General features: G+C 36.1%; 1 protein-coding gene across 1 annotated transcript in view; it reads left to right on the top strand.

The window, feature by feature from the left end:
- Positions 1–27,657, top strand: part of LOC148940352 (ubiquitin domain-containing protein UBFD1-like) — a 125,778-nt gene that overhangs the window by 80,360 nt on the left and 17,761 nt on the right. The window lies entirely within an intron of this gene.

The raw sequence follows: 27,657 nt of genomic DNA, 5'->3' as shown, positions 1-27,657 counted from the left end.
TATTTGAGGATGACAAACCCCCACACCCCTCAGGGTAAGGGTTGTAAGTCATGCCCTGGGGGCATTTAAGGATTTTATTGAAAGCGTTGTCGTAGAAACTTCAAAAAAGACTCATTCGATTGGAAATTTAAAGATCCCACTTCGATGTGGGATCTTTTCCGATTGTTCTTCAAGCAGATCATAAAACTCAATAATAGATCCTGACGGTGGTCTATATACAATCAAAACATAACCGTAACGTCCAGGCAGCTCTAACTGCAAAATAAAAGACCCAAAGACCATTTCTTTATATATTAAAATATCCTCTTGGACACTTACCCAGATGTTGGAACGTATATACGCTGCCAGTCTTCCGTGTCGGTGAAGTTGACAATTTATCCCTTTGATAAATTGTTCAACGTAGTTGAAAGTTATGCCCCAGGGCATAACTTAAAACCCTTGCCCTGAGGGTTGAGGGAGATTGTCCTCCACAAAAACATATTTTCTATCTGGAAATCAACTACGCTGAACAAAATGGCTATCTGAAAATTTTGATAGGATGTGTTTGGGGGAATGCTGGGCGTTGGGGGGGGGCTAGTTGCCCTCCAATCACTTTCGACTATTAAAAAGGGCACAAGCCCTTTGAATTTCCAATTGAATGTGCCTGTTTTGAAGTTTCTACGAAACGCCTTCTATAAAAACCTTATATGCCCCATGGGTATTACTTAAAACTCTTGCCCTGAGGGTAGTGGGGGAGTGTCCTTGTCAAAAATATATTTTCAATCTGGAAGTCAACTACACTGAACAAAATGGCTATCTCAAAAGTTTGATTGGATGTGTATGGGGAAATGATAGGCGTGGGGGGTCTAGTTGCACTCCAATCATTTTTGACTATTAAAAAGGGCATTAGCCCTTCAATGTCCAATCGATGAAACCTGTTTTCAAAGTTTTCTGACAACGGCTTATATAAAAACTTTATTTGTCCCCAGGGCATATCTTAAAACCCTTGTCCTTTGGGCTATGGGGGCGTGTCTTTGTCAAAAATATATTTTTAATCTGGAAGTCAACTACGCTGAACAAAAATGGCTATCTAAAAATTTTGATTGGATGTGTTTGGGGTAATTATGGGCGTAGGGGGGGGGGGCTAGTTGCCCTCCAATCACTTTTGACTATTAAAAAGGGCACTATTATTTTGAATTTCCAATCGAATTTGCCTGTTTTGAAGTTTATACGACAACGCGTTCTATAAAAAACCTTAAATCCCCACAGGGCATAACTGCAAACCCTTGCCCTGAGGGTTTCGAGGAAGTGTTTTACTACAAAATGTTTTTCATATATGGAAATCACCTATTTTGAACAAAATTCCTATCTCAAAATTTTTATAGGATATATTTGGAGGAATTTTGGGTGTGGGGGGGGGGCTAGTTACACTCCAATCACTTTCGGCTATTAAAAAGGGCACTAGCTCTTTAATTTACAATCGAATGAGCCTGTTTTGAAGTCTCTACGACAACGCCTTCTTTAAAAAACCTTATATGCCCCCAGGGCATAACTTAAAACCCTTGCCCTGAGGGTTTTGGGGAGTATCCTCCTCAAAAATATATTTTCTATTTGGAAATCAACTACGCTGAACAAAATGGCTATCACAAAGTTTTGTTTGGATGTGTTTGGGGGAATTATGGGCTTGGGAGGGGCTAGTTGCCCTCCAATCATTTTCGACTATTAAAAAGGGCACTAGAACTCTCGATTTTCAATCAAATGGGCCCCCTTTGAAGTTTCTGCGACGACCCCTTCCATATGAAGTGCCTCTGGGAAAAAAAAATAAATGAATAAATAATAAAACATTGGAGCCGTATGGCTTTACTATAGGCAACGCTACAGCGTTGCCTCTGATTTGAGAAAATTGGCTCCAGATTTGCTGACATCGAGTTAACAAAAACTATTGAGTCAAAGTTAACAAGCAATTTCCCTGTGCTTTGTGGAATGATCTTTTTATCAGTAAACCGGTCCAACGGCAGTACAATGACAACTTGTTGATGAACAATTGCTGGTGGCAACTGACTCACACAAGTGACAGCTTGTGCTGCATTCCGCTCGTGAAAATTTGCGGTAAATTTTAATTGAAAGCTATGCGATTGGAAGATTATTGCTGTTTTTGATGATGGAAAGACACTGAAATTACTTTTTTCAATTTCCCTTGCTCTTAACCTCTTATTGTGTTACTATGATCACTTAAAAGAAGTTAATTCCACAGTAGCCTTTATCAAAAGTTGTTATTAAGAGGAAATCATAGGCAGCGCAATATCGCTGCCTAAGTAAAGAACGATGTTGGCACAATGTATTATTTTTTTATTTTTTTTTTGGTTTCCATACCAGGGCACTTCGTGTCGAAGGAGTTGTCATAGAAACTTTGGAAAGGGCTCATTCGATTGGAAATTGGAGTTTCTTGTGCTCTTTTTAGTAGTCGAAAGCGATTGGAAGGCAACTAACACCCCTTCCACGCCCACCATTTCCCAAAACACATCCAATCAAAATTTTGAGGTTGCCATTTTGTTCAGAGTAGTTGACTTCCAGATAGAAAATATGTTTTTGAGAAGGACACTCCCCCACGACCCTCAGGGCAAGGGTTGTAAGTTATGCCCTGGGGGCATATAAGAACGATGTTGGCACAATGTATTATTTATTAATTTTTTTCGTTTACACCAGGGCACTTCGTATCGAAGAAGTTGACGTAGAAAATTCGAAAAGGGCTCATTCAATTGGAAATTGGTGTGGCTTGTGCCCTTTTTAGTTGTCGAAAGTGATTGGAAGGCAACTAACACCTTTCCACGCACACCATTTCCCGAAACACATCCGATCAAAATTTTGAGATAGCCATTTTGCTCAGCGTAGTTGATTTCCAGATAGAAATTATGTTTTTGAAGAGGACATTCCCCCACAGTCCTCAGGGCAAAGATTTTAAGTTATGCCCTGGGGGCATATAAGGTTTTTATTGAAAGCGTTGTCGTAGAAACTTCAAAACAGGCTCATTCGATTGGAAATTGAAAGATCCCACTTCGATGTGGGATCTTTTCCAATTGTTCTTCAAGTACTTCATAAAACTCAATAATAGATCCTGACGGTGGCCTATATACAATCAAAGCATAACCGCAACGTCTAGGCAGCTCTAACTGCAAAATAAAAGACCCAAAGACCATTTCTTTATATATTAAAATATCCTCTTTGACACTTACCCGGATGTTGGGCACTAACCCGGATGTTGGATATGCTGCCAGTCCTCCGTGTCGGTGGCGTTGACAATTTTTTCGTGTAAAGATTGTATCCTGAAATCTGTAAAAAGAAAAATCCGAATTATGGTCATTTAATCAAGTTTCGGTTAGTCCAATTGTCTGAAAAATAGATAAATTGGAAATTTCATATATAAAATCAAAATCTTAATTCAATCCTTGGCAATTCAAATTTAACAAACTAAACATATCCGAAACTTTATTACATGCCATCTGCATTTGGTTTACAAATAAATATTCAGAATCCTCACGCTCCAACCTATAATAGCCACCAGGCCCACTGCTTCCATCAAAAATTTCATTATACCTACTTTCAAAATTTACCTTCTTATTTTCCAGCCCCAATTCATTGATTTGTCCTGGAGGAGACACTAATCTTTCATCCAACATCAAAGCCAAATAGACAAACTTGAGTGTGACTCCACAGGGGAACAGTTCAATATATTCAAATTGTAAATTTATTACATGCTGCCTAATAACAATAATAACACCAATAATAATAATGAGATAAAAAAAATAACAACAGCAGAAAAAGAAAAAAGAAATATCAGAGGCAACGCTAGCGTTGCCTATAGTAAAGGCCATACGGCTCCAGTGTTTTATTTTTTTTTTTTTCAGAGACACTTCATCCGGAAGGGGTCTTCGTAGGAACTTCAAAGGGGGCTCATTCGATTGGAAATTATGAGTTCTAGTGCTCTTTTGAATAGTCGAAAGTGATTGGATGGCAACTAGCCCCCCCCACGCCCTTCAGTCCCCCAAACACATCCGATCAAAATTTTTAACTAGCAATTTTGTTCAGAGTAGTTGTTTTCAAGATAGAAAATATATTGCTTAGGAGGATACCCCCCACAGCCCTCAGGGCAAGGGTTTTAAGTTATGCCCTGGGGGCATATAAGGTTTTTATAGAAGGTGTCGTCGTAGAAACTTCAAAACAGGCTCATTCGATTGGAAATTTGAAGGGCTAGTGCCCTTTTTAATACTCGAAAGTGATGGGAGGGCACCTAGCCCCCCCCCCCACGCCCATCATTTCCCCAAACACATCCAATCCAAATTTTAAGATAGCCATTTTGTTCAGCGTAGTTGATTTCCTGATAGAAAATATGTTTTTGAGGAGGACACTCCCCCACAACCCTCAGGGAAAGGGTTTTAAGCTATGTCCTGGGGGCATATAAGGTTTTTATAGAAGGCGTTGTCGTAGAAACTTCAAAAAGGGCTCATTCGATTGGAAATTCAAAGGGCTAGTGCCCTTTTTAATGGTCGAAACTGAATGGAGGGCAACCAGCCCCCCCCTACGTTTTTCATTCCCCCAAACACATCCAATCAAAATTTTGAAATGGCCATTTTTTTTAGAGTAGTTGATTTCCAGATAGAAAATATATTTTTGAGGAGGAAACTCCCCACAACCCTCAGGGCAAGGATTTCAATTTATGCCCTGGCGAAAGTTTTAATATAAAGTGTTGTTGTAGAAACTTCAAAACAGTCTCATTCAATATTAAATAAACCGGGCTCGTACCATTTTTAATAGTCTAAATTGTTTGGTGGGAAACAACCCCCCCCCCCCACGCCCATCATTCCCCCAACCACATCCAATCAAAATTTTGAGATAGCCATTTTGTTCTACGTAGTTGATTTTCAGATAGAAAATATTTTTTTGGGGAGGACACTCCCCCACATCCCTCAAGGCATGGGTTTTAAGTTATACCCTGGGGGCATATAAGGTTTTTATAGAAGGCGGTGTCGTAGAAACTACAAAAAAGGCTCATTCGATTAGAAATTCATAGGGCTAGTGCCCTTTTTAGTAGTTGAAAGTGATTTGAGGGCAACTAACCCCCCTCTCACGCCCACCTTTTCTTCAAATACATCCAATCAAAATTTTGAAATGGCCATTTTATTAAACGTAGTTTTAAGTTCTGGAAATTAGGTCTTTGAGGATGACAACTTCCATAAAGCCCTCAGGGCAAGGGTTGTAATTTAAGGATTCTCCGAATCCTTCATATTATTTCTTATGGAAGGGATGCTCGTAGAAACTTGAAAAAGGGCTCATTTAATTGGAAATTCAAAGGGCTAGTGCCCTTTTTAATAGTCGAAAGTGTTTTAAGGGCAACTCCACCCCCTCTCACGCCCACCATTTCCCCAAACACATCCAGTAAAAATTTTTAGACTGTTATTTTATAAAACGTAGTTTTAAGTTCTGGGAATTAGGTCTTTGAGGTTGACAAATTCCACACAGCCCTCAGGGCAAGGGTTGTAATTTAAGGATTCTCCGAACCCTTCATATTATTTCTTATGGAAGGGATGCTCGTATAAACTTTAGAGAGGGGTCATTTGATTGGACATCGAAATTTCTTGTTTACTTTTTAAGATTCAAAAGAGACTGGAGAGCAATTAGCCCCCCCCCCCTAACGTAGTCTGAAGTAATGTAATTTACTTAATTAACGCAAGTTTGCGTTAATTATACTTGCTCCTAACGCAAGTTTATCGGATAAACCTATTTTGCGCCCCTCCCCCCCCCCCCTAAAAAAATCCTGGATCCGCCCCTGGTGTAAGGGCACTATAACTTTTAATTTGTAATTCAATGAACCCCGTTCCAAAGTTTATGCGACCATCTCTTCCACATAAAGTTCTACTGGAAAAATAATTTTATTATTTATTTTATGAATATCCGAAATTATCTGAGGGGAATATGTTTGGGGGAGCATATTCCACGGCTGGGAAATTTCTGCTGGGTGGAATTTAACACGGGGAATTATCAGCAGGAAAAGACAATTTTCTTGGAGGGGGAGGAATTTCCCAGGGGTGAGTTTTCCAAATGTGAATTATTCAGGGAGGGGACGACTAAACCCTTTCGATAATATTTTAAATTTTACATCTGAAAGTAACGGGAATAAAGAATCAACGGAAATGTCAGATAGCACTTCATGTTCCTTTAGACGATTAAATAAAGAAAACAAGTTTTTTTAACTGAAAGTAAGGAACGACGTTAAAACTTAAAACGAACAGAAATTATTCCGTATATGAAGGGGGCTGTCCCCTCCTCAACGCCTCGCTCTTTACGCTAAAGTTTGACTTTCTCACAACTCTATTTTTTTAAACAATAAAAAAAATTTAGCGTAAAGAGCGAGGCGTTGAGGAGGGGACAGCCCCCTTCATATACGGAATAATTTCTGTTCGTTTTAAGTTTTAACGTCGTTCCTTACTTTCAGTTAAAAAAACTTGTTTTTTCTATTTAATTTTTGAACGTTTTTGAATTAATGCAGGGTTTGATTGTGGCTCACCGTACATGAATAATTAAAACAAAATTTCATATTATTTGGTTAAATGGCTTTCTCGAAACTTGTTTAATTTTATTTACGAACGTTTTTATTAGTAATAAATATACGTAACTTAGAATTAACTTACGTAACGAACTTCTATATTCATAAATTTTTAACACGTATGTTAGGGGGTTCGCCCCCTAGTCAATACCCTGCTCTTTAAACTATAGTTTAATTTTTTTTTTCCAGTTCTTTAAAAATTACCTCTTAATCACAATCAGTTGATCAGTTGAAAAACTTGTTTTTTTTTTATTTAATTCCTGATCTTTCTCTTTAATAATGCTGGGAAATCCGGCGGGCCCGGCCTGGCAATGTCCCTGCCCCCATGAAAACTTCCTTCATGGAAAGATGTCCCTTCCATATAGCCCCCAACCCTCTCCTTCCCCCACCTACCCGAAAAAATCTCCTCTGAAAAAGTCTGTATACTTCCCAATAACCAATACTATATGTTAACATTGAGTAAAGTTCATAACTTTCAGCCCTCCCCTGGGGACTTTGGGGGATCAAGTCATCCTAAAAGACATTTTTATCATATTTTCGACCATGCTGAACAAAATGGCTATCTCAAAATTTTGATCGGGTGACTTTGGGAAAAAAATGAGCGTGGGAGGGAGCATAGTTACCCTCAATTTTTTTTGGTCACTCAAAAGGAGAACTAGAAATTTTAATTCCCGTTCCAATGATCCATACCATGATATTCTAGGACCAATGGGTCGAAACCATTACCCCTGGGAAAAAAAACCAAAACAAACAAACAAATAAACACGCATCCGTGATCTTTCTTCTGGCAAAAAATGTAAAATTCCACATTGTTGTAGATAGGAGCTTGAAACCTCTACAGTAGGGTTCTCTGATACGCTGAATATGATGGTGTGATTTTCATTAAGGTTCTATAACTTTTAGGGGTCTTTCCCCCTTTTTTTGAAAATCAGCCAAATTTTCTCAGGCGCGTAACTTTTGATGGGTAGCTCTAAACTTGATGAAAGTTATATATTTGAAATCAGCATTGAAATCTGATTCTTTTGATATATCTATTGGTATCAAAAACCCGTTTTCTAGAGTTTCGGTTACCATTGAGCCGGGTCGCTCCTTACTTACAGTTCGTTACCACGAACTGTTTGATTATTTTCGTGTCTTTTGAAAAGACATTTTCAAAAGACAGATTATTTTCATTTGTATTACTTTCTCTGTGGTTTCTCATTTATGCATGTGAGGGGGGAGACTTCCCCCCACCACTGTTTACGCTAAGGTTTCAGTTTTTTTCTCAAGGCTTAAAAATGAACACAATGCGATAAAAGTATAATTCAAAATAACATATATAGAATAATATATGCACATAACACGGAACAATTAATCAAAATTGCATTTTACTTTTCTTTGAAAAACTTATTTTTTGGCTTAGTTTTTTTAATTAATTCCAAAAAAACACAATAACGGTACACCTTGCATATTGGGTGCCTTCTCATATCATTACTTTTTTACGGTACAAACAACCAACTATGAACTGTATGAACATCAACTATGAACTCCTTTTTTTTCCCGCAAATTTTTTTTTTATCACTCAGTAATCACCAGCTACTCCTTGATCAATGGAAACTTGAATTCGAACAGCTATTTTTCCTCGTATGCTGCTACACTAATTGCCGCTATGCTTGTTACGAAATGAATGATTATTCGGTGCATAATCAAGTTCAGGAATCAAATCGTCCGGTAAATATTTAGCACGCGTCCCATTGGGGCGATTGAAAAGTGAGACAAACGGAAAAGTTTTCGAGATCCAAGCGTCTATTCCTAATTTACGTAGTTTCGCCCTTTTAATCAATAAATCATTTCTTGTTTTGCGAACTTCAGCCGGGACATCATCACTGAAGTAAATATCACGGAACGACGACACTGCTTTGCCTTTTAACTTCTTAGCATTTATCAAAATATCAATTTTTGATTTTTTATCAGATACTTCAACACGAATAAATTTCTGTTGCTTATTCACTTTGGTTACCTTGAATGGTGGGACAGGGGCTATTTCGAGTCCTTCCGTACGAATACTTTTGAAGACATCCTTTGCATTTTCCTCTGATTCACAAGAGACATTCCATACGATAATATTCTTTTCCAGTTTATCAAACTCCAGCCTGGCCAATCTCATACTCAAGTTATTTGATTCCTTTCTACAAGCTATACAATCACCAGCTATTACTTTTACTTGATTCTTTAGATCTTTGACTTCCTCAAGCTGCCTCACTCGCTCATCATTTTTAGTCAGCGGCCTCGCAAATTCTGCATGTAATATCTCCAAATTTGCCACCTTATCTTCAATTCCTTTAATCCTGTTTTCTAAAGAATCTAGCTTTTTTCCATTTTCTGTTACCAAACTGATAACAGTGCTACTAGGAATAACGTTAAGATCATATTCACCTTCTCCCCTCCGAATGCTTTCTGTATCATCTCCAGTATTTCGTGGTTTCTTTCTTTAACGTCCCATGATTATTTTACAGACAACAAAATTAAAGATCTGCTTACCTCATTAAAGACCAATTGTTTATCCACGTAGGTCCGTTACGTGCAGATGTAATGTCTGAGACGTGATATAAATGTGTGAAAAATTATTCCATACGATTGAGGTGTATTTAACTTTTTCGCCTCCTCTATTATTTTTAATGGAGGGTGCTCCTTGAAAAAATAGTGTCCAACCTTTCAAGGTGGAACTAACACTTCAGCTCTGCTTAATGGTTGATTTGCCACGCTATCACTTGAAACTAAAGAAAAAAGCGATGATTTTGGCAATGAATAATTTTGATATACCAACATTCCTGGTTGCTATTGAGTTACATAACTACGCAATTAACAAAAATATAACAACTGGGGAAAATCTGGAAAAGAAGCTGTTTTGTATCTATGACGTCATGTTAAATTACACATTATGAATCTGAACAGCTAAAGGAAAATGCAAGGAAATATGCCTCAGAGATGATCACATTCAATCGTAAACGAAATCTGTGGTTAGAAGTAAAGCAACAGTGACAATCTCAACAATGTGAATAAATCCTTCTCTCTCTCAAACGAGTCCCAAGAGAAATGTATGACTAATCCAACAGCTGCAGGTACTACTAAGCCTACAACAGACTAATGCAGGTACAACAGAGCGAACAACTGCAGGCACAAGTAAGCAAACAACTGCAGGTATAACTAGGCCAACAGTTGAATGCATAACTAAGTCAACAGTAGCAGGTAAAACTAAGCCAACAGATGCAAATATAATCAAACCAACAGCTGCGGGTACAAGCCAAAAGGCTCAGGGCAAATCCAAGCCAACAGTTGCAAATACAATTAAGCCAACACATGCAGTTACAAATAATCCAACGGCTCCAGGTAAAACTAAGCCAACAGCTGCATGTACAACAGAGCCAACAACTGATGGTATAAATAATCTAGCAGCTGCAAGCAAAACTAAGCCAACAGCTTCAGGTGCAACAGAGCCAACAACTTTAGGTAGAAGTAAACCAACAACTGCAGGTTAAACTAAGCCAACAGCTGCAGTTAAAACTAAGCCAATAGATGCAAGTAAAACTAAGTCAACAGCTGCAGGTACAACAGTGCCAATAACTGCTATTACAAGTAAGCCAACAACTGCAGGTATAACTAAGCCAATAGCTGCTGGTAAAACTAAGTCAAAATATGCAGGTAAAACTAAGGCAACGGCTGCAGGTACAACAGAGTCAACAGCTGCAGGTAGAAGTAAGCCAACAATCATGTACAAGATTAATCAATGACGTCATAATCGTTTGTTGTAGCCAGGTCGGCTCTACTATTCCAATCCACTGAGGAAAAGCTTAACTATTTAATTATTTCACCTAGTAAGAGATGATCACGTCACTTAGTTAAAATTACTATAACCCATTACTCCTAAAAATAGAGTCAGATCAAAACAAGAAGTGTTCTATTAAAACCGCCTTATCCGAAACCCCTATATAGGAAACTTACCGTTTCTTGGCTTGAACATCAAGGAAAATAAATTGGGTTGTAAATCAAGAAAAGTGGCCGAGACCACGATATTCTGCATATTCGGCATCTTTTTTCTCTTTCTCCTCAGATAGCTTGGCACTGGAATATCATAGAGTGCTGTTTAATTGATCATTTTTTGGAAATTAATGCGTTTAAATAACTTTTGTAATTAAAGAAAACAATTTTTTTAAATAATCAATTGTTTACGAAAAACTGCATTTTTCATGTACAAGATTGATCAATGACGTCATAATCGTAGGTTTTAGCCATGTCGTCTCTTATTATTCCAATTGATCGGACTCTTTTTTAGGAACTATGGGTTTTTATATTTCTTAACATTGGACGTGATCGTCTCTTACTAGGTTGCTAGCTACCGCTGCAACCCGGATTAAGAAAAAGCCATAGGTTTTTTCTTGATTGTAATCTGGGTTGCAGCGGTAGCTTGCAACCTTCTTCACGTCCAATGCTAAGAAATATAAAAACCCATAACTTCTAGAAAAAAGAGTCAGATCAAAACAAAAAGTACACCATTAGAACCGCCTTGTCCGAAACCCCTGTTTAGGAAACTTTTTGTTCCTTAGCTTGAACAGCAAGGGAAATATATTGGCTTGAAAATCAAGAAAAGTGGCAGCTACTACAATCTGCCTAAACGGCATATTTTTTTTCTTTCTTTCTTTTCCACAGATATCTTGGCACTGTAACATCGTAGAGAATTGCTCAATGGCTCATTTTAAATGAAATTAATTGGGTTAAAAATCTTTTGTAATTAAAATAAATTATTTCTAAAAGAGAATAATTTTTTTCACTGAAAACTGCATTTTTAATGTCTGTTCATACTGCAGTCTTTTCAAAGGTATTTGATTTTTGTACATAAATCATAATCGTATACCAGCGGTAAGATTTGAACCCACGCTTCCGAAGAGACTGGTGGCTAACACCAGCACCTCGGGCCACTCGGCCACGCTGCCTGTCATAACTATATATGTGATTCCGGGTTGCAGCAGTAGCTAGCAACCTAGTAAGAGACAATCAGGCCAATGCTAAGAAATATAAAAACCCAGAACTCCTAAAAATAGAGTCAGATCATCCGGGTTGCAGCGGTAGCTAGCAACCAAGTAAGAGACGATCACCTCCAATGTTAAGAAATATAAAACCCCCCAACTCCTAAAAAAAGAGTCAGATCAAAACAAAAAGTACACCATTAGAACCGCCTTGTCCGAAACCCCTATACAGGAAACTTACCGCCCTTTGGCTTGAATAACAAAGATAATATATTGGCTTGAAAATCAAGAAAATTGACTTTAACCACGTTATTCTCCACAAACGGGATATTTTTTTCTTTCCGCTTTTTTTTCTCCTCACCTAGCTGGGCACTGGAAAATCATAAAAAGCTGTATAATAGCTCATTTTAAAGGAAATTGCTACATCTAGTGCCTTTTGTAATTAAAAATAAAATACTTTTTAAAGTAGAATCAATTTTGTCAAAACAAATTGCATTTTTGATGTATTTTCATACTGCAGTCTTTTCAAAGATTACATTAAAAGACCATCATTGGAATAACAAACAATTGCATACATTGGAATTAGTTAGCTACTGGATTGTTTGAGGTTCGTCTCTTACTATTTCAAAGAAGAAAAAGCCGTAGGCTTTTTCCTGTTTGCAATCAGTTTATTATCCGGGTTGCAGCGGTAGCTAGTAACCTAGTAAGAGACGATCAAGCCCCATAGTAAAAACTAAAGTAACCCATAACTCCTGAGAAAAGATTCAGATTAAAATTACATTAAAGAACAAACTGTAGTCCATAGTAACTGAAGTATTATAGCACTTCACATAAGTTTACATAAAGGATCGATCTTAAATAGTGTCAGTCAAGAGGATCTCATGTAGTGGTTATTAATAGTTTCAAGATGCTTTTCTCTTTTCAAGATGCTATCTCTGTTTTTTGTGTAGTACTGTTTTTTTAATTACAGTAAAGAACGAACTCTTGCCCATACAAACTTGTATAGTGGAACATAAGGATCGATCATAAATAGTGTTACTCAAGAGGAAATCATGTAGTAGCTATTACAATATTTAAAATAAAGAACAAACTCTAGCCTATACTAACTGAAAAGTTCAGCATAAATAGTAACTTCAGAGATTGGTGAATAATATTTTATTTAAATACTCACTCATATAATCTTCATTATTTTAGCTAGGAGGTAACTAAATCCAGGTTGCAGCGGAAGCTAGCAACTTAGTAAGAGACGATCGCGCCCCATAGTAATAAAACTAAAGTAACCCATATTATAATAATCCGGGTTGCAGCGGTAGCTAGCAACCGAGTAAGGGACGGTCACGCCCCATAGTAAAAACTAATGTAACCCATCCGGGTTGCAGCGGTAGCAAGCAACCTAGTAAGAGACGATCACGCCCCATAGTAAAAACTGAAGTAACCCATAACTCCTGAAAAAAGATTCAGATCAAAACGATAAGTACACTATTAGAACTGCTTTGTCCAAAACCTATATATAGGAAACTTACCGTCCCTTCGATTAAATAACAAGTAAAAGACATTAGCTTGGAAATCAAGAAAATTGACTTTAACCACTATATTCTCCACATATGGTATCTTTTATTCTTTCCGTTTTCGTCTCCTCGGCTAGTTGGGCACTGGAAAATCAGAGAGAGCTGTATAATGGCTCATTTTAAAGGAAATTGCTACATCTAGTGGCTTTTGTAATTAAAAATAAAATAGTTTTTAAAGTAGAATCAATTTTGTAAAAAAAACTGCATTTTGGATGTATCCGGGTTGCAGCGGTAGCTAGCAATCCGGGTTGCAGTGGTAGCTAGCAACCTAGTAAGAGACGATCACGCCCCATTGTAAAAACAAAAGTAACCCATAACTCCGGGAAAAAGATTCAGATCAAAACAAGAAGTAGACTATTAGAGCCGTCTTGTCCAAAACTTCTATATAGCAAACTTACCGTCCTTTGGCATGAATAACAAAGAAAATATATTGGCTTGAAAATCAAGAAAATTGACTTTAACCAAGATATTCTCCACAAACGGCATCTTTTTTTCTTTCCGCCTTTTTTTCCCTCAGCTAGCTGGGCACTGGAAATCATAGAGAACTGTATAATAGCTCATTTTTAAGGAAATTACTACATCTAGTCACTTTTGTAATTAAAAATAAAATAGTTTTTAAGTAGAATCAATTTGTCAAAAAACTGCATTTTTGATGTATTTTCATACTGTAGTCTTTTCAAAGATATTTGAATTTTGAAGCAATCAAACAGTTTATGGTAATGAACTCTCTCTTAATAATAGCTACTTGTCTCAATAGTATCCGAAACTCTAAAGAACGAAATTTTGATACCAATAGATACATCAAAGCTCGTGATAACAGTTCGTGATGACGAACTGTAAGAGCGACGCGTCTCAATAGTAACTTGCTACATCTAGTTCCTTCTGTAATTAAAGATAAAATTTTTTTTAATAGTTCCGGGTTGCAGCGGTAGCTAGCAACCTAATTAAAAGTCGATCATTCGAAGAACATAGCATTGCATATATTGGACCTAGTTAGCTGCTGGATTCCTTGAAAAAAAAATCTTATTTGTCAACTGAAACTAGAATAATTCCTGAAAATTTTAAATAAAATAATTTTATTTAGCTGCAAAGTGCAAAAATATTTATGGTGTCTGAACAATAATTTCCATTTTTTAATTCAAACCAGAAAAACAACCTGAAATTTTTAAAATTAGTTTGGTTTTCCTTTTGACTCGCTACGCTATTTTTTTACGCCATTAATTTTATATCATCTTAGTTCAAAATTATTATTGTATCGTTACCACATAGTGTTTTGAACTCAAATCCTTCTTATCAGAATGACAAGTCCATCTCCAAGGGACTGTGGTAACTGCTAATACAAATATATCAATCAGTATATGGTGCCTAAGATTTAATTTTACATTAAAGAACGAACTATAGATTCATAGTAACTGAAGTATTATGCAGTATCCGGGTTGCAGTGGTAGCTAGCAATCTGGGTTGCAGTGGTAGCTAGCAATCCGGGTTGCAGCGGTAGATAGCAATCTGGGTTGCAGCGGTAGCTAGCAGTCTAGTAAGAGACGATTACGTCCCATTGTGAAAAACAAAATAGCCCTTAACTCCAAAAACTAGAGTCAGAACAAAAATACTTACACCATTAGAACCGCCTTGTCCAATACCCTTATATAGGAGACAAACTGTCCCTTGGCTTGAATAAAGAGGAAAATTAATTGGCTTGAAAAGCAAAAAAAGTGGCTGCAAGCACGATGTATTCGGTAACTTTTTTTTCTTTCTGTTGTCCTCCCCCCCCCCCCCAACGGGGCACTGAAACATCATAGATCATTGATGAATCAATATAAATAAAACCTCAAGTCTGTTGACAGATAAACAAAAAAGTTGTATATGAAAAGAAAGTGAGCAAAGTCTTGGACATAAATACCTTAGGATAGCGCAGTGGATGTGAGCTTGTCTGCACATCATAGGAATTCAGGTTCAATTCCTCCTATCCTAAGGAACAACGATGCAAAGTGTCAATGAATTCTAATATTTTTTTACTGTTTGAATCAGTGACGATACAGAAGGACTTACTTCCTATACATAGTGAACATTTTTAAATAAGTGAATCTTCTGTAATGTGTATCATAAACATTATTGAACTTCGTTTATAGCCTTTTTTACTGAATTGTGATTATACTTTTAGAGACAAGGATAGATTTTACTGATAAGTTTTGAAATAAATTTGTTTTTTGTTGGGTTAATTCCTTTATTAATTTTGTTTTTAAACTTTCTTAAATGTTATTTTTTTCTGACCTTTCTTATTATGTTTGTTGGTACAACCCCTATCTGGGGTTGTATTAGTCTTGTTCGGAAATAAACATTATCTCAATTTTTCTCTTCTTTTTTTATTATTTTTTATGTAACGATGGTTGCATAGAGAATGATTTTTATTGCTAATACTTTCTTTTAGTAATATTTTGGGACAGTAAGATATTAGTAAAACAATCTATTCTGTATTGGTTTTAAAGTGTCTTATTTATTTCTTATTAAGAATATGCTTAATGATCGGAATGTTTTTCAAAAAGGTGTTGTTCTTTGGTGCACGCAGCCAAACGTAAAAGTGCTCGAGATGTGTCTCTGGCAGTCACGCTGATGCAGTCTTGTTGAAAGAAATGGAATTTCATGTCTAATTGTCCGTATTTTAATTTTTCACTGTTGAATTTATTTGCTTTTTTCTAAGATTCAGCAGAAGAAACTATTTTTGTATCATATTTATACTTTGAATTGTAATTATACTGTTTACTGTTTTTCTCCTTTACACTGTTGAAAACCATTCTCTAAGTCACTTACTTTTTTTTTTTTTTTTTTTTTTTTTGAATGTTATATATGGAAATCCTTCGGCAAAAGTACCACAATGAAAAAAAAAGAAGAAAAAAACAACAACATTGGGTCACCTGAAAGTGGGGTCCAAAAAGGATAAAAACTTTTTTCTGAACAACTTAAAAACTGTAATATATATATAGTATATATGTACCGGGAGTAAAACACGATATACTTGAAATACCAAAATAAAGTTCCTTCTTTAATTCGGACTCCTATAATTAAGCTAAATCTAGTTTCAAAAATGAAAAAGTCCTTAATCAGCAAAGACAAGAAACTGCAGTCTTTGGATTTCGCTAAGACAGTGAGCAATAAGAAAAGTGCTACGCACAATATTTTTAATGAAGTTTAAACGATAAGAACCGTGTGAACGCCTAAATCATCAAAATATTTAAGACGTATTATTGGGCGAGGGTTCGCGTCCTTGGGGCCCGTGAGCCAATGGCAGGCAGTCCCTAGAGCGCAGGACGAAAGAACTGCGTTTGGGAGTGGGGTAAATGTGTTTTTTAATTTTAATATTAAGTTGGATCTATAAGAGTTCGCACCGCAAATGATCTCGGTCACCATTTATTTGTCTTTGAAGTTACCCATTGCTGTACAACTAAGCATGTAAGTTAAATAAATCTATTGTCTTTTTATAAGTGTTCGTTTCTCTTGTATGTCTGAGTCTAGTCCGATAATAGGTAACTAGTTCGCCAGTCCCCAAGGTAAATGCTCCCAAAGGAATCTGATCTCCAAGTGGCGCTATAGGAGAAATCCCTATCGCCACGAGCAAACCCTTTCCATTAATGCAATAATCCTTCAATTGTACAAATGGCGCGTGTCGGAAATTGGAGGAAAACTGCGAACTAGTTAGGCCGTTTAAACTTTGTAATTCAAATTTAATTTTCGGAATGATACAGACATATAAGAAAATTGATTAGGCCTAGAACCGCTAGGATACTATAGTAAACCCCTTATATATAATTGTATATAATAGCATACCAAAAAATAGTTTATTTAAATTTTAATTTAATTTTAAAAAACCGCAAAAAAAAAAAAAACGAAAAAATTGACAATATAAATTAATTAATATTAGTGCAAAAGTTATTCGCAAAAAATATATAAATTGCGAAATAAATACCGGAATAAAAAGGTCAATCAGATATTGACGAATTTAATATCCAATTGACCCAGTTTGTACAATTAACAAAAACAGACGTTGGAGCGTTAAAAGACATGCTCCTACTACGATTAAGAGGCCAGGCCTTAACCTTTCTAAAATAGGTCGAGCATACCATAGGAAATAACGCCAACTTGCCAATAAATACGGTTGATGACTTGTTAAAAGCATTCAAAGAGAGATTTATAGAAACCAGTTCAATAAACAAATTAAAACATGGAGTAGTGAACTTTGATTTTTCACAAAATATAAGGGAAAATCTGGATAATATACGCATTTCTGTAGAAGCAAAATACAGAAGTGGTTCTGGGCAACTTTACTAAAAAATCATACAAAATACCTTTTTGCAAGGGCTACCCCCAAAAATATATAGAGTAGTAATATCCAAAAATATTCAGACGTTGGACCTTGCAGTCCAATAGGTAGAAAGACTCATTGAAGTTGATAAAATGGTTGCAAATCATATTAATGCAAAAATAAACAGCCTAGGCGACTCAAACGCGAACCTAATCTTCAAGGGCGATCAGACATCCCCCAATTTCTTTTCAAGGGATAACTCCCCAGTAGCACAAAAGAACAAAACGCCAGAACCCGCTAGGCAGAAAACAGTACATTTTCAGCCCATTAACCCTACAATAATAAGTTGCTATAACTGCAATCGTGTTGGCCACATAGCAAGAGAGTGCCACTACGTCACCAATCCCATACCAAGAAATACTGTCGGTAATACGCAAAATTACGGTAACCATTTGTTCAGAAGAACAAATTTTAGCACTGGTCGTGCAATAGACTATAGCCAGGGGGGATTGCGCCAACCAGTACCTTATAATGCGTACCAACCAAATTTGTATAGCCCTTTTCCCAACAGGCAAATTAATTACCGGTTTGAAAACCCAAATACTCGCCAAGGCCAATATAATGCGAGAATGCAATATAAACATCATGAAAATTTGCCGATGAGACATGAAAATTTTACAAGCCAACGGCACTGGCAATCAACGCCAGCAAATGGCACTGACACGAGACATCCACGTTACCATAATAATACATGGCGAAGACTGGCAGACGTAAATCATTTAAATATGCCTACGGAACCTAATACGTCTGAATATCTATTACAGGCACCGAGAAATGAAATAAATTCTCAGGGAAACACTTCAGGCCCCTCAGAAACATAAGTTGGACCCCGAGGGTGCCAGGGATATTTAATAGGTCCAGAACAATACTAGTGCCTTCTTGTAGTGATATTATTAACAAGTTACCTATATTTAATTATTTTTGTGTAGAAAACGTTTACTTTACGGCCTTGGTTGACAGTGGAGCTACCATAAATATCATAAACTCTTGCGTATTTAATACGTTGCCTCTGCACATTAGGCGACAAAAGAACCCTAATAATCCCAATTTAACAAGTGTTACAGGCCATAAATTAAATGCAAAAGGGTCAATTTGCCTAAACTTAAAAAGAGACAATAAAACATTCATGACAAATTTTATTATATGCGATAATCTCCCATATAAAGCTATTATAGGGGCAAATTTTCTAAGGTCTAATAAGTTACTATTAGACATAGCCAACGAGACGTTTTTAAACCCAGCCAAGGTGAGGGAAAAAATTCCTACCTTAAGAAATCGTAACAGAGGATACGAAGATAACATAACAGTAAACAGAATTTCTAGCGGTATAATGTCGAAGTATTTTGAAACTCATGTCTCGCAAAGGCAGGTCATAATTGGAAATTTGTTCAATTATCCTGAGAAATATCGCAAAAATAAAGTAAATTTAAATAATAACAGTATTGAATCTGCGAAAATAAAAATAGGAGATATGCGACAGTACAGATCAAATGAAATTAAGAAAATAGTGGAATTGTGGAAAAACATAGTAAAACCAAACGTGGCGCCACAAGATGCCGCAATGGCGCAGCATAGCGCCAGCTTGAATCTAATAAACAATGAAAACGAAGAGAAATATTACGGATTTGCGATAAGGAAAACAAAAGTCCCTCCCAAAACGATGCAAAAAATCCAAATATCACAAATGATCGAGCCAGTAATTAGCAAATCAGAAATATGGTTTGCGACACCGTCTGAAAGACCCGAAAATCTTATATGCGATGAACAGATTATATATTATGACAAAGGAGAAGGTTTTATTTGGGTAACCAATAACCATGAAAACGATACAATTACAATTAAAAAGGGGACTTGTTTAGTCCAAATCGAGGTTTTAACAGAAAATGATTTAAATACATGGGAAAATTCAAAAAGAAACCTAGTTAACGGTATTAAAACTTCAGATAACGAATATCCCTTGACTAAATCTCAATTTTTAAACAAATTTAAAATGGATCATATTACGGATATGTAACTTAAGAAACAATTATGCTAATTATTATTTAATTTTATGTTTGTTTTTTCTGAATCTTAAAATTACATCGGTATTATCCAATTTTACCAGCATTCATTTTTAACGACTGGTAATCCCGTAGCAAAACAGCCATATCGCGTGCCATATAAGCACAAAGAGTGGTTAAAAAATAAAATCCATGAATTAGAAAGGAACGAGATTATACGCCCAAGTATAAGTCCGTATAGTGCACCAGTAATCTTAGTACCAAAAAAGAAGTGAGATCTTAGGCTCGTTATAGATTATAGTGCTCTCAAAAAACCCGTAGTGAGCGATAAATTTCCTTTACCAAGAATAAACTAAATTCATGAATCAATTTCAAACAAAATCTCAATATTCAACTCTTTGTACATTAACCAAGGCTAAAACCAAGTGAATATATACAAACGGGACGTCCATAAAACTGCAGTGTCAGCGTCCGAATACTGTTCTTATGAGTACTTAAAAGTACAATTTGGACGGAAAACAATTTGACGCGCGCTCTGTAGACCTCTGGTTCACCTCCGGAGAATAGTAAGGAGTATAATCCATTTTGTTGATGATCTTATTTGTGTAGGGAACAACACCGAACAGCACTTAGCAACTTTGGCTTTGGTATTCGAAAAGTTCAGGTAAGGCAATTTAACATGCAGGCCCTATACAGTAAATTTTTTTCAATATAAAATTAAATTTTTGGGGATAGTAGAGACACAGTGAAAGACATCCCCAGACCCCGAGAAAATGAAATGTGTTGAGAACCTCAAGCCCCCCAAAACTATGAAACAATTCAGGGGCGTATTAGGACTTACCGGCTACTTTAGAAAATTCGAACGCAATTACGCCCAAATTGCAAAACCCCTCACAGAACTGACGAAAGGAAACTCCCATAATGTTACCTGGTCCCAGGAAGCTCAAACTTCCCTAGACAAACTCACACAGTCGCTCACTTCTGAACCAATTTTATCGCTCCCTGATTTCGAAAACGGAAAATTCATCGTTACCACTGATGCTAGCTCGAAGGGCATAGGCGCTATCCTTTCGCAAACAATCCCAGGAGAAAACCCTAACCCTCTACAGGGAACACCTAAACCAATTGAAAAAGTTATATGCTATTCGAGTAAAACTTTATCAAAGGGCGAAAGCAGTTATTCCGCCACAAAATTAGAATTGTTATCTATTATCTACCACTTGGACAAATTTAGGCATTATTTAATTGGTAGAAAATTTATATTGCGATCAGACCATAAAAGCTTGCAGTACATACACACATTTAAAAACCACACGGGCATTCTAGCTAGAGGGATTATGAAAATCCAAGACCTAGATTATGAATTTGAACATTTAAAGTGAAAACAAAACGCAGCTTGCGAATTTTTGATTAGATATCCAGAAAATGACCCGTCGGAAACTGAAAAAAATGAAGTTAATGCTATCAATGCTAAAAGCAAACATGGATATAATAAAAACAAAGTCAAAGACGCATTAAAAGAAAATAAGATTAACTATTGTCCCTTGTCTTTGGAAAATATAAAAAGAAAGCAAAAAAAAGGACGAAATGTGTGTAGCACTCATTGATTATTTTGTGAATGATGAGGCGCTACCGTATAAATTCAAAACTATTATAAAAGAGATAGATAATTTTTACTACGACATTGATGAATAAATACTGTGTAGGATTGTGACTGCTGAGACAAATAGAAACCACACGTCGATAATCCCTGTATTACCACAAAACTTGATAGGGCCTGCATTTGAATATTTTCATTCGGACACAGGTGGACATTTAGGAGTTACGAAAACGTCCCATAAGTTAAAACAATACTTTTACGTACAATCGGCACTGACAAAACTTAAAGAATTTGTAAGTACATGCGAAGCATGTAATTTGAGAAAAATACCCCCAGCTTATCCAAATCCCCCAATGGGAAGGGTCCCAGTAGCAAAGTACCCCTTCGATATTATCTCATTTGACCTATACGGGACAAATGGAGGCTTACCTGTTTCTAGCAGAGGCCATACGTGTATTCTTTCGGTTGTAGATCATTTCTCCGGATTTACTTTTGCAAAAGCATTAAAAAATCAAGGTGCTTATGCCACAAGTAAGGCATTAGCAAAATTATTTTTACAATTTGGCATTCCTAATAAAATTTTGAGCGACAACGGGAGCAATTTTGTTGAAAAAGTAAAAAAAGATTTAATGAGTTTCCTTAATATAGAGAAAATTGTGACAGCGCCGTACCATCCACAATCTAATGGCAAAATAGAAAACAGACATAAAATATTTTCGAACGTTCTAAGTATTTATACGAAAGACAACAGGAGCGACTGGGATAAATTCTTACCTTATTTAACCAACGTAATCAACACTGCTTATTCCGAAGCAACCAAAGACAATCCATTTTATTTACTTTTTGGTCGTGATTTTAGAATCCCGTATGATGATATTATTGAATCTCGGCGATATTATAACGACTCAGAAGATTATAAACAAGAATTCATTAATAGGATGAGGAAAACTTATAAGATAGTTAGGCAAGAATTGGAAAAATGTAAAATAAACCAAGAGCTAAGAAACCAACCCAAAGTTAAGGGGAATATAGATTTCAAAGTAGGAGACTTCGTTTACCTAAAGAACGAGTCGAAAACGGAATGAAAAAAACTTTCCAACAAATATTCTGGGCCTTACAGAATAGTCAAAAAATATGATAATGAATATACCTTTAAAATAGAGAACCCCGATAGTGGAAAAACTTACAAGGCGCATGTTAGCCGAATAAAAACAGCCAAATTTCCAGAGAGATGGGTATCCCATCCCTCTTCGACTGACTCGTCAGATTCGGAAAATGAGCCCCCTAGGTCAAGACTGGCAGAGCTAAAACCCTTTAATTTCAAACAAGATTATTTTGAAAATGAAAGTGATGAACAAAACTTTGAAGAATTTTTAGCAATGGAAAATCTAGCTGTTCCTAAGAAAAAATCCCTAATACCAGGATTTTTTCCTGAAATAAAAATGCCAAAAAGTCCAAAAAGTTATTCATCGGCGAGCGCGGGAGATTTAGATTATACAATATCTCCAAAACCCCATTTTTTCCCAGATAGAATCTCGACCCCATGTCCCCCCAAAAGATTTCCAGACGATATGGTTTCCCCTGCAACACCAATAGAAAGGCCCCTGTCCTTACAGGAAGAATTAAACAGAGCTGTAGAAACCCCCGGTATTACTGTAAAGAAAACTCCTCCCAAAGATTTAACTAAAACAAACCTGCGAGAAGCTATGGATTTAATAAATTTTCCCATAAAAACGAGTCAAAGTGCATTGCCCGGTACTAAAACTCCAAAGGATGACCAGCAAGGTCAATATCATGATATAACTGTGTCCAAGGTCAAACCTAAACACGACTGGACATGGTCTTCACGGAGGGACTCCCTATTGCGAAGAATACCCCATCCCCCTGAAGACATGGCCTTCAAACACTGGAGGAACCCCGCAAAAACTATCGATTCCTCCCAAAGCTCTCATGAATCTTTCAAATCCCCCGAGGTGAGAACTCAATGCGAGAACTTAGAGAATAAACCTTCTACTTCCAGAGGAGTAGAAATTTACGAAGGAAGGGCAGGTGACACCTCAAAAAGTGCCACCTCTAAAAGTTCTAATACGGATTCGTCGGAAACCAGTTCAGAAGAGTCTGATGGTGAATCAGACCAAATAGTAGCTAAAGAAATAGGGAAATCAAGGCCGACCTCAGCAGCCGCACACGGGAAACAAACAAAATTAAAAGGGAAAGAATTTTTTAAAAAACAATACAAAAAATTTGACATTATTTCGCTAGACAAACCGAAAAAGAAAAAACCACAAGAAACCGAGGATAAACTCACGACACAGTCAGGTAGAACGGTTAAAAAACCTGACAGATGGAAATATCACTAATTAACGTAAAGACAAATTTCAAAGATAATAAATTTAACACCATAATAAATTTAACAGTGTGCATTTAGAGTTAACCAAGTAAGGAATTGATTAAGTTTTAGATGTTTTATTTTCGTTAGTGTTATTTGTATGCCCTTTCAAAGGATAATAGAAAGGTTGAAACAGAAAATACACAAAGGTAGGAAGCTAGTGGTCTACTGAAAACGACAACTCGCGTTGGACCACGTCTTGTGGGAAGCCCGGGGAGGAATTCAAGGCCCATGATTGTTTTGTAATTTTTTTGCGTGTAAATGAACGTAGGAAGGGATATTTCTCAGTCCTTCAAGTGTAAAAAATTAGTATTTTGATGCCAACCAGGGCCAGTCAAAACAATACTTAAAGGTTGAATAGAAACTTCTGTGAGCTAGTTAAGTTTTCGTTTTTGGATCTGAATGCTTTGAAAGAGAAACAGAGAGTTTACTTTCTTATAGCTCCAAGAAAAAAAAAGCTTTTTAATTTCATTGTATAATATCTAGGACGCATGCTGTCCTACAGCTCTGTGTTAAATATTACTTCCAAAGAGAAACAGACAAACTTATGTATTTAGCTCTTTAGTGAAAAATTTGATTTCATTAGCTTATACCCTGGGCGCATACAATAGCAAAGAGATAACCTTTGAATAGTTTCGCTGCAAAAACGTCCTTTAATCTCACTGGGTTATCTATTAAAGTTCTTGTGCTCTAATTATTGTGACACATTTTCGCAAGTCTGTCATGTTATAGCTTACCTCCACTGACTCAGGTCTCCCTTGGATTTTCCATGAAAAATCGACCCATGTCCTAACCAATATGGATATTATCAAAAAAAAAAGAAAGAAATTTATCAGTACAGAAGCGTCAAATTATATGAAATATTTTATTTTAGTGCAGATTATAATTATTTTAGGCCTACCAGTGTCATTATGTCCCGGAAGTTTGATTATTCATTTGTTTATTACCCGAGGAACATTATGTTTCTTACTCGAGTAATACATATACCAATAGCCAACTATTGGTAACTATAATCACACAACATATGGTAAGTTTATATGTATAATTTCACTTCGGGTGTGGAATTGTATCTAAAATATAATTCGGAGAATTTTAAAACCAGGTAAACAGTTATGATATATGTATTTAAAACCTGTGAATGTACAATGGTGACTAAGTAAAACCCACAAGGAATTCCCCATTAATGTGAAGGTGTTTCTCGCTTAACGGATTCTAATAAGACTTTAATATAATATTTATTTATTTAGTGCTGAAGGATTTGCTCAAAAAATAGCCTTCTAAAAAGATATTGATGTCAATTCTTCATTATGCTTATATTCCTTGCCAAGCATTAACTGGAATCTACGGAGGCAAGCTTGGAAATCCTGCATCTAATGACCTTATTCGAAAGGCGAATACGAGGCACCAATGTTGACTTGTAATTACGGAAAATCCTGAGACTAAGAACCTCGGCATTTCAGCCGTTAAACCCGGAGCCCCATAAGAACGTCTAAGCCAAGAAATAGGGAAGACATCAGAAAACTAGTGGGTATAGAAGTCTCCACTAGTCCTTGTTATGTCTTGTTCCCTCATTGTAGTATCGTTTGCGTAAAACCGTGTGGTTATGACGCTGCAACATGCGTTTCTTATACAGCACGGACTTGCGTGAACAATGCAGGCATGAAAAATATTGTAAAAGTAGACCTCAAACTTAATAATGTAGGGTAAATTATGTTTATTTAATATCGATATTTTCGTTATCAAAACAAATTTGAAGAAATTTCTGTTTTAGATTTTCATTGTGAGTACCAATATTAGTGTATTTATTTAACTCTGTCTCATAGCTAAGAAGTTATAACCCAATTAATGCGTGAATTATTGTATGTGTATTTACTTAAAAGAACATGTGATTCTGCCGCGTTGTTTTTATTACAGGAAAGTAAATGGACACTTTGGTCATTGAGTATTACAATAAGCTGCCCAGTACAGATACGACCCGATAACATCTATTTTATCATATCTCAACCAACGAAGAGTACTCACCATAACTCCACTCAACTTTCATCTCCGCTTCGTCTACGAAAACAACAGTTACATTTGATCGTTGTTTCTTCGACTATGAACCATATTATGTATCAGGTAACACTATACTTGAGCATCAGTATCAAGTGCTTTAACGAACTATATAATCGCATGAACGCTGAGAAACCCAGCAGTCAGTACAAGATATAAATACATAGATATCGCTGTCGATAGTCACTATGGACCCCAGAATAATTTAACAGTATAGTGATGATATTTGAAGCTAAACGATATTAAACTATATTTAAAGTTAAACGACACTTAAAGACATTTGAAGATATTTGAAGAATAAATTAAAGACAATTTGAAGTTTAATTCTGAGAACTCCATCGATCAGCACATGATAAACGATATTTAAAGTTGAAAGACACTTAAAGACATTTGAAGATATTTGAAGACGAAATTAAAGACAATTTGAAGTTTAACTCTGAGAACACCATCGAGAAGTACAAGACAAACGATATTTAACGATATTCGAAGTTGAAAGATACTTAAAGACATTTGAAGATATTTGAAGCAGAAATTAAAGACAATTTGAACTTTAATTCTGAGAACTCCATCGAGGTGTACAAGATAAACGATATTTAATGATATTTGAAGTTAAATGATAGTTGAAGAGGTTCGAAGTTGAATTTAAAGACAATATATTAAGAGAGTCACTATAGTATGACAACAACCCGTTTCTAAAGGCACAAATGAACAATTTTACGCGAGAATACATTCTTTATGTGCCTCAAAAATACTAAAAATGATATGCTGAGAAGAAAAACACCAACACCTGTAGTGGGAAGAATCATTTCCCAGTTGACTATTAGAGCGATATTTAACGGTCATTTCCCAGTTGACTATTAGGGAAAACCCACCGTGTAAGGACAACTAGACTCAAACTGTTCCATGAAGAAACCATAACGTAAGTGCTTCGAAATTTTTGCCACGACAAAAGGAGTGAAGGACAGTAATTTACAACAGAAGGGTGTAGTACACTAAGGACACGAAAGGTGATGAATAGATGTGAAGCTACAAGTGTTACTTCCTAACAGCTTTGACAATGCAAAAATCTAAATAGTGAAAGTGTTTTAATGTCATCTGTGAATATGTTGAACCAAATATTGTATGTTATAAATCATTTATGTGTGTACCACAAGTAGAATTAGGTGTAATATTATTATGTTATTCATTTAACGTTGTGTAGATAGTATGTAGTACGTCATATAGACAGCAAAATCAAAAAAAAAAGAGAACCAACTTAAAATTAGAATATTCCAACCATTATTGGAAAAGTAAAATTAAAAATGTTTATTTTAAGAAAAAAGAAAAAAAAAAAAATCTTTAGCATATGATAGGCAATATGACCAAAAAATAATCTGATTAAGTTCGTTTTATTGTAGTTATGTTTTTAGGCTCCAACAAGAAGTACAATCTCACATCTATAAAACTAATAAGATGCCTTTAACCAATAAGTGAATAATTTATTTAAGTTGACGTTGGAGCTATCAAGTTATAAAAACTATATAGACCTTAACTACAAAAACACCGGTCATTACGTCATTATGAATCCTCGCATTAATCTCAATATATTTTCAAAAAGGACAAAGTCCTTAATCAGCAAAGACAAGAAACTGCAATCTTTGGATTTCGCTAAGACAGTGAGCAATAAGAAAAGTGCTACGCACAATATTTTTAAGGACGTTTAAACGATAAGAACCGTGTGAACGCCTAAATCATCAAAAATATTTAAGACGTATTATTGGACGAGGGTTCGCGTCCTTGGGGCCCGTGAGCCAATGGCAGGCAGTCCCTAGAGCGCAGGACGAAAGAACTGAGCTTGGGAGTGGGGTAAATGTGTTCTTTAATTTTAATATTAAGTTGGATCTAAAAGAGTTCGTACCGCAAATAATCTCGGTCACCATTTATTGTCTTTGAAGTGACTCACTGCTGTACAACTAAGCATGTAAGTTTAATAAATCTATTGTCTTTTTATAAGTGTTCGTTTCTCTTGTATGTCTGAGTCTAGTCCGATAATAGGTAACTAGTTCGCCAGTCTCCAAGGTAAATGCTCCCAAAGGAATCTGATCTCCAAGTGGCGCTATAGGAGAAAT

The sequence above is a fragment of the Artemia sp. Qi Xiang Cuo genome, chromosome 20, assembly GCF_049724085.1.
Source record: "Artemia sp. Qi Xiang Cuo chromosome 20, ASM4972408v1, whole genome shotgun sequence".
Lineage (NCBI taxonomy): Eukaryota > Metazoa > Arthropoda > Branchiopoda > Anostraca > Artemiidae > Artemia > Artemia sp. Qi Xiang Cuo.
Note: the sequence above shows the minus strand (reverse complement) of the source record. Positions and strands in the feature narration are given on the sequence as shown.